Source organism: Meles meles, chromosome 4, assembly GCF_922984935.1.
Source record: "Meles meles chromosome 4, mMelMel3.1 paternal haplotype, whole genome shotgun sequence".
Classification (NCBI taxonomy): domain Eukaryota; kingdom Metazoa; phylum Chordata; class Mammalia; order Carnivora; family Mustelidae; genus Meles; species Meles meles.
Genome location: NC_060069.1, coordinates 13,616,658 through 13,625,618, shown reverse-complemented (window position 1 = coordinate 13,625,618; position 8,961 = coordinate 13,616,658).

Here is an 8,961-nt window from a genome sequence, read left to right as displayed (position 1 = left end):
GGTGTGGAGAAAGGGCAACCCTCCTACACTGTTGGTGGAAATGTAAGCTGGTGCAGCCACTCTGGAAAACAGCATGGAGGTTCCTCAAAAAGTTGAAAATAGAACTACCCTATGACCCAGCAATTGTACCACTGGGTATTTATCCTAAAGATACAAATGTAGTGATCTGAAGGGTCATGTGCACCCAAATATTTATAGCAGCACTGTCCACAATAGCCAAACTAGGGAAAGAACCTAGATGTCCATCAACAGATGAATGGATAAAGAAGAAGTGAGATATATATATATATATATATATATATATATATATATATATATATGAATATTATGCAACCATCAAAAACATGGAATCCTGACATTTGCAATGACATGGATGGAACTAGAAGGTATTATGTTAAGTGAAAGAAGTCAATCAGAGAGAGACAGTTATCACATGATCTCGCTGATATGAGGAATTTGAGAGGCAGGGCAGGGAGTCGTGGGGAGTAGGGAGAGAAAAAAATGAAACATGATGGGACAGGGACAGGGATACAAACCATAAGAGACTCTTAATCTCAGGATAGAAACTGAGGGTTGCTGGAGGGTGGAGAGGGAGGGATAAGGTGGCTGGATTGTGGACACTGGGGAGGATATGTGCCATGGTGAGTGCTGTGAATTGTGTAAGCCTGATGATTCACAGACCTGCCGCTGCCTTCGGCTCAGGTCATGATCTCAGGGTCCTGGGATCAAGCCCCGCATCGGGCTCTCTGCTCTGCAGGGAGCCTGCTTCCTCCTCTCTCTCTGCCTGCCTCTCTGCCTACTTGTGATCTCTCTCTCTGTCAAATAAATAAATAAAATCTTAAAAAAATAATAAATAAAAATAAAAATAAAAAGCCTTTAAAGAAGTATACTTAAAAGAAGTAAGAATTAAAGCATAAATATAAACCATAATGAAAGACCAGGATTCTTTTTCAAAATCAGCAGATATAAAAATAATCAAATAAAACATTTAGAAATAAAAATTATAGTCAGTGAGATTATGACTCAAAGAATAACTTAGATAACAGAAAAGATATGTCTGAAGAGAGAATTGGTGAAGTGAATTAAAATGAAGAGATTATTGGGAATAAAGCACAGAGTAATAACAAAATATAAACTATAAGGGAAAGTTTATGAGACATGTAGGCTAGAAAAAATCCAATATAAGTCTAATAGAATCCTCAGAAAAAGAAATAAAGAGAATAAGGAAAAGATAATATTTAAAGGAAAAATGAAGTTTTCCTGTGTTAAAGAAAGATATGAGGTTAAGACTGAATAAGTTCTCTATCTTCAAAACAGCATGAATATCAAATACATTTAATGTTGGACAACACATTGGAATACTACTGTAGAAAGAAAAAAATTTTAAAATCAATAACAGAACTTCTACTTCCACCCATGATGGACTAAGCTTAGTATCACCTTTGTTTCCTGTTGGTAGCACTTTTTGGACTATAGTGCAAACTGGAGAAGCCCAGTCAGAGAACTGAAGTCTTCTTAGCAGTACCAGTGAAGATAATTAAGGCTACGGAGGCAACTGGAATATGCAGGGAAAGGTACCAGAGAGGAATAATTACAGAGAGAAATGGCTCTAGGATTTAGATCAAAGTTCCTTTGAGCCTCTGGTCAAACACTAAGTTGCAGATGCTCAGAACAAAACTCCCAAAGACTGGGCAAAAGACCATTTATTTAAAAAATCAATAATCTAGAAGATTCTGGAGACTGCAAAGGGCTTGGAAATGCTTTCCCTCCAACCAATGAAGGTGAAGACTCTGAAATGAACAACTTACAAATTCACTAAAAAACCTAGGAAGACCATTCTTGGGAATAGAGTTAATTTAACCCTAGAGGAAATTCTACCCTAAACCTTCCCTCACAGCATTTTAGAACAAACTTTAAAATAGATCAAGGTAACCTGCAAGTAAATTAACTGCCTTCCAGAAAAAACCCACAATATGCTTCAAAGAAAGATGACAAAATCTAGACATTCAAGATGTTGAACTGACAATGTCCGGCATGCCATCGCAAATCACAAGCCATGTTTAAAGAAAAAAAAAAAGACAAAATGAAACATTTGACTCATAATTGGAAGAAAAATTGGTCATATACAGACTAAAGTGAAAGTAATGATGGAATTTCAAATAGCTAATAAAGACTTTCAAATAGCTAGCATAAATATGTTCAAGAATTTAAAGGAAAGCATCAAAGAGAGAGGAAACAAATGGAAAACCTCAATAGAAAATTGTAAACCAAATTCTAGGGTGGCTGTACCAGGTTGCATTCCCACCAACTTTCTCTTTCTCCACATATTGGCCAACATTTGTTGCTTCCTGTCTTGTTAATTTTTGACATTCTAACTGGTATAAGGTAGTATCTCATTGTGGTTTTGATTTGTAATTCCCTGCTAGTGATGTTGAACATTTTTTCATGTGTCTGTTAGCCATTTGTATGTCTTCTTTGGAGAGTTGTTTATTTATTCATGCCTTCTGCCCATTTCTTGACTATGTTGTTTTTTGGGTGCTGAGTGTTATAAATTCTTTATAGATCTTGGAAAACAGTATGGAGTTTCCTCAAGATGTTAAAAATAGAGCTACCCTATGATCCATCATTTGCACTACTAGGTATTTATCCCTAAGATACACATGTAGTGAAAAGAAGGGCCATATATCCCAATGTTCATAGCAGCAATGTCCACAATAGCCAAACTGTGGAAGAAGCCAAGATGTCCTTCAACAGATGAATAGATAAAGAAGATGTAGTTCATATATACAATGGAATGTTCCTCAGTCATCAAAAAGGATGAATACTCACCATTTGCATCAACATGGATGGAACTGGAGGGGATTATGCTAAGCGAAGTAAGCCAGCAGAGAAAGACAATTGTCATATGGTTTCACTTATATGTGGATCATAAGAAATAGAATGGAGGACCATAGGGGAAGGGAGGGAAAATTGAATGGGAATAAATCAGAGAGGAAGAAAAACCATGAGAAACTCTGGATTCTAGGAAACAAACTGAGGGTTACAGAAGGGAGGGGGTGGGGACATGGGGTAGCTGGGTGATGGGTATCAAGGAAGACGTGTTGTGATGAGCACTGGGTATATATACAACTAATGAATCATTGAACACTACATCAAAAAGTAATGGTATACTATATGTTGGCTAACTGAACATAATTTTAAAAAAAGGAAAGAAAATTCTGAACTATAAAAACAACTAGCAAAAATGACTAATGTTTTAATAGACTGGCCACATATTTCTTGTCCACAACAGTATAGATAAAAAAATAATAAAATAATAACTCCAAAGTGCTGAGGAAAAATACCTATCAACTTAGAATTCTATATTCAAATCAAGTATGGTTAAAGCCTAAGAGCAAACTAAATACATTTTTAGAAAAGAAAAGATACAAAAGTTTATATTGCAAAAATGCATATTAAAGACCTCAGATCCTTACTATAAAAACTACTGAAGATCAATCTTAGCAAGAAAATAAATTAAACTCAGAAGAAACCATGGAACATAAGATGTAGTAGAAAAGAAATAAATTAAATAATTAAATGTGGGTAAATACAATTAAGCATTGGCTGTAAGAAGAGCAACAATAAAATGAAAAATAATTTTAACAATAACAATAATACTAATTTAAGTGTACAAATGACATATTAGTGGACAATATTTTGGAAGGTGAGAATATGACTTTAAAAATTTAAAGGATTTTAAAATTCTTATAAATTCATTGCTTGGGAGAAGAACAGAGATATTAACTTCAGACTTTTAACATTACTCTATCACTGAAATATAAACCAATCTTTTTAAAGTCAATTTTCATTGAAAAACATAAGGATAGGTTATAAAAAATAAAAATATAATTTTAAAGGAATAAAGAAAATTTTAACTAAGGTGGTAAGATGGTGAGGGTCAGGAAAGAAGTAGAGGTAATACATGGCAACTTTTAAAATGCAAAATAAAGTAGAAATAAGCCAGAGCATAGAAGTAAACGTCAACAAATGTAAATGAACAAAGAAAATCTTCATATGTTGGTAATGAGAGACATACTTAAAATATAATCATACTGACAGACTGTAAGTATCAAAGAAGAAAAAGGTATGTCAGAAAAACACTGACCAAAATAAGCTACTATAACAATTAATAATGAGACAAGACAGACTTTAAACCTAGAGCACTATTAGATAAAAAAAAAGAGTAATTACTCAGTATTAAAAAGAACTGTTCACCCAGAAAGACATGAGTATCCTGATTTTCAACATATGCATGCAAAAATAGAAAGAATTCTAAGAAGTTCACAAATCTTTAGATATAGCTGAAGTCTTTTTTTATACACCTCTTTCAGAAACTGGTAGGTCAGCCAGAGAAATTCAGAAAATTGCCAAGTCAAACCTGACTTCAATCCATTGATGTGTCCCTCCCATCTCTGGATGTCTGAATCCCAAAAAGACTTTGAGTTGCAGTTTAATTGTGCCCTTTGTGCCCCTTTCCCTCTTGTCTCTCCCATAGACATGAGGCATCCTGCTGGTACTAGCACTAGTGGCTAATAATGCTATAAATGTTTTATATGTTAATCCTCACAACTCTCTGAGCTAAGTACTATTATTACCTCCGTTCTACAGACGAGTAGTCACAGAACAATGAAGACAGATCTTTATTCCATTCATCCAAAGCTTTACCACTACCTTTCCAGTAGCATGTCCCTTTCTGTTTGACTTTACTGTTACCCAAGATAAGACTTTACTGTCTTATCTTTCTTGATCAAGCTGAAGCTTTTTTTTTTTAAGATTTCATTTATTTATTTGACAGACAGAGATCACAAGTAGGCAGAGAGGCAGGCAGAGAGAGGAGGAAGCAGACTCCCTGTTGAGCAGAGTGGGATGTGGGGCTCAATCCCAGGACCCTGGGATCATGTCCTGAGCTGAAGGCAGAGGCTCAACACACTGAGCCACCCAGGCACCCCCGAGCTGAAGCTTTTTAACAGGCACATTCTTTAGACATTTTTGTTATTCCCATCTCCCAGACCGTACCCCATTGTCTCTCAAGCTTCTTTGCCCATAAAAGGTACCTAAAAATATTTTTTGAATGGATTGTTGCTTTGTTTTGTTAGATTTAATTTGTATGGTTTCCCAAGGAAAGGTAAATATAGTCATGAGGTTGGAATAAACCTATTTTGGCAGACAGAGTAGATGTGGAAAGCAAACAATCTTTACTTGTGTTTAGCCACTATAAAATGTATTAGGCCACTTCCCAAATATGGTGACTTACGAAAAAATTCACACAGCAGGTAAAGCAGGCATGGTTCCTGCTTTCCAGAGCTCTGTATTTCAGAAACAACACAGTGAATAAAAGATGAAAGGCTCTAAAGGGCCACTCTCTACTCTGACTTTCACTCTCTAGTCTCACTTTCCTGAGCTGATACTTAGATACCTTAACTCATTTAATCCTTTAAGCAACCTTAGGAGTTAGGTGTTACTGTTTCCCACTTTTCCTCATGAGGAAAACAAAGAACAGACAATTAAGTAACTTGACAAAGTCACAAAGACAGTAACTGTTGAAGGTGGAATTCTAACCCCAGCAATCTAGCACCAGGAACCACACTTTTATACAATACTATCTGTAACAGGACTATATGGTGTTATGTTGATGTCAAATCATCAATTTAAAAAGCCAAATCACAGCCATGCAAGATTCCTGATACCTCACCACCACAAACGGTTGTAATGGTTGTCACCAACAGCTTTCCTCTGAGGAGAGTTAGAGGCAATTGTCAGAGAGGAAATATATTATGGGCCATGTGGTAGATTACAGTATTGATGCCATTTTTCCCATCACAGGCAGAATATATTTCCCTTACCCCCATCATTAATGTCAGTTTGGGCCAAATGATTTGCTTTGGCTAATGGAATGCAAGTAGACATGACAATATGCCAATTCCAAGTTTACACCTTTGGATATTCCATGTGTTTCCACTAATCTTTCTTGCACATGAACCATTGTCATGAGAGGAACATGCCTTGGGTAGCCACTGATCCAAGGAGCATGATAGACTCATGGAACAAAATTGGGTCCAACTGACAACATGGAGCCAAGCATAACTGAGCCAAGCCCAGATCAGCCAAATGCTCACTGACCCATAGATACTAGCATAAGTGATTTTAAGCATCTGAGCTAGAGTGATTTGTTACACAGCATTATTATAACAATAGCTAACTGATACAGGCTGACACCAGGGATTGTAGAACTTACTTTAGCATCAGTGACTATTGCCTTACTCCTTTTCTAACAATAGAAATGCCTGGGGCAAGTGGGTGCGGGGTCCAATTAAAAGAATAAATGTCAAAATCAAAAAAGATACATTTGGGAGTTTTTCATTTTCTGCCATGTTGGCATTTCACTCACATATGAAAGTCCCTGAAATATCGCTTGTTGGCTGTGCTGTCATGATCCGTTCTATAGACATTTTGATGCACTTTATTACAAACTTTAAAATCATATTAGCAGCTGTTATTTTATATCACAATGGATTAATAAGATGCATTTTCACAAATAAGACACATTTTAGATAGTTTTGAAAAAATTTCAGTGTGAAAATCTTGTGCCAGGATTCCACATTTTAAATGACACATTTCCAAATAGCCTAAAGTGAAAACGCTCAAGTAATATGCCTATTTGTACTGTGCCTGAAACTATCAGCTCCCCGAGCAACCCAGGAAACACATAACCTTCCTACATATTGTGTTGTTTTCTATTGTAGCGTATGAAATTCAGGAAAATATATTTCTTGGTTCTTGTTGCAAGGGAGTTCAGTGAGTAGCACTGAAAAAAATAATAAAAGCAAAATAAATATTTTTTCAGGTTTCCATTGCAATGCTTGAATAAGGTATGTGAGAATTATCAGAAAAGCATTGATTCCCCTTCATATATTAGAATAATGGAATGTTCTATTGCCTTTTCATGTGGAATAATTAGGAAAGATAAGGATTTTTTTTTCTTGGAGGCAATCCTGCTTCCTATGGTGTTGCTAAGGAATAAGGAATTTTCCTTCCAACTGATCTTAAAAGAGATATCTAAGATCTATATCGCCTGTTTATGGATTACAGCTAACTTTACAGTCGTGCGTAAACTGTACATTTGAGTGCAGTAAGACATGTCCCCTGTCTCACAATAAAAATATTATGGAACATTATATTTCCATATAGTAATGGTACTCTTATTTTACTAGTAGAAAGGTACAGTACTAATTTAATTGATAACATAAAAGTCTCTCAAGTAAGATCAATACTTTATTTTCTCAATAGTTTTCATAAATGAAGATTTAATTCAACCTGTATTTCTTAGCCCTCGAGATAGAGATAAGGGGTAGGTCTGCTGGCCACCCTGCTCTCTGTGACACTACATGAAACCTTTGGAGCAGCTTCATAATGTAAGCAACTGATCTCAACCTGGCTGCACATTAAAATTGCCAGGGAAGCTTTTAAAAGCCACCAATGTCCAAGCTCCTCCTCAGATCAATTAAATCAGAATCTCTGGGGGTGGGTTTGGGATATTACTATGTTTTTAAAACTCCCAAGGTGATTCAAATGTGCCATCAGATTTTCCATCCATTGATTCGGGCTCTAAATTTTAGGGGAACAGGACACAAGCTAAGATCTCGGGTGGATGGTCTTACTTGGTGTCTACCCTGCGTTCCTGTCCTGGTTGCTAAGGACAGAAATTCCCCACTCGGTGCCCACATTAGGAGGGTATTGTTTATCTTTTTTTATTTTTGTTCTTTTGGTGATGGTATTTTTTCCCCTTTGTACACTGTGGATCTTTATTGCCGTTGCTTCAATGCTTTTGAGTGCAGATCTCCCATTGACATCAGTGGGGGTGCTGTTCCTGCAACGAGTTTGGAATGCACAATTGAGAGCTCCTTGGTGCTGTTGGAGAGAGAATTTTGCCCTGAGCTTTTTATACACACCAGGGTTTAGGTTTCTTTCTTTCCTTTATTTTAATCTTGCATTCTCATGTCTGTGTCTTGTGATTGTGAATTTTGACTTTGGAGTTGCTCCTTTATTTTCTCTAAACTTTGCATGTGTTGTTCTTGTCTGTCTAGTTCTCAGGGAGGTCCCCTCTGGGGTGGTTTGTCCTCTGAGTCAGTAGATAGGAAGAGAGACATCGGTCTAATTTCACTCTTGACCAGAGGCAGATCTTGGGCCAATGAGGTCATTTAGGTCTCATGATCCTGCTCAGTGTAATGAGCATACTGAATGGGAAAAACTTTTCAGTTCTTTTTGATAAAGAGACTGTAAACCTGGGTAGGGCCCTCAGGATCTAATAACATTTGGCATATGATCGTGTCATAATCTATGGGGAAAAAATTGTCACATGAACTTTTTAGTAGAGGAAGGGGAAGAAGGGACAGTTTCCTGGGAATTTTTCTAGACTTCTATGTAGAAATATTCATGGAAGTCCACTCCACAAGAGCCATGGTTCTGCATTCTCCCAATTTACCAACAATGATATTACTCTATATTGACCAAGATGGCAAAACAGATAATGGGCCTCTTTCTCCACGAACACCACCAGAATGCTTTCATGTTGTAAAAGACAAGATGAGAACACACGGCTGAAATGATGTACCCACTTTCACAATACAAGGTCCAAATCTAACAACTCTGGGGTGAAGGGATGGGCACCAATCCAGCTGCACAAATGACCTCGAATATGTGAGATCATGCAGTCTCTCAACTGCTCTGTAAGGTACTTACAATGGCATTAGGTTCTATAACATGGCATCAGTCCAGCTACTTTCTCGAAAAAAGTAAAAGGTAATTTTTGATAGAGAATATTCGATTTTCATCACCCCCACTTTCCTTGGATAACTATTTTTTGAATTCTTTAACCCAGAAATTCATGACAGTTCTCATTATCATAAGTCCAAATTGCTG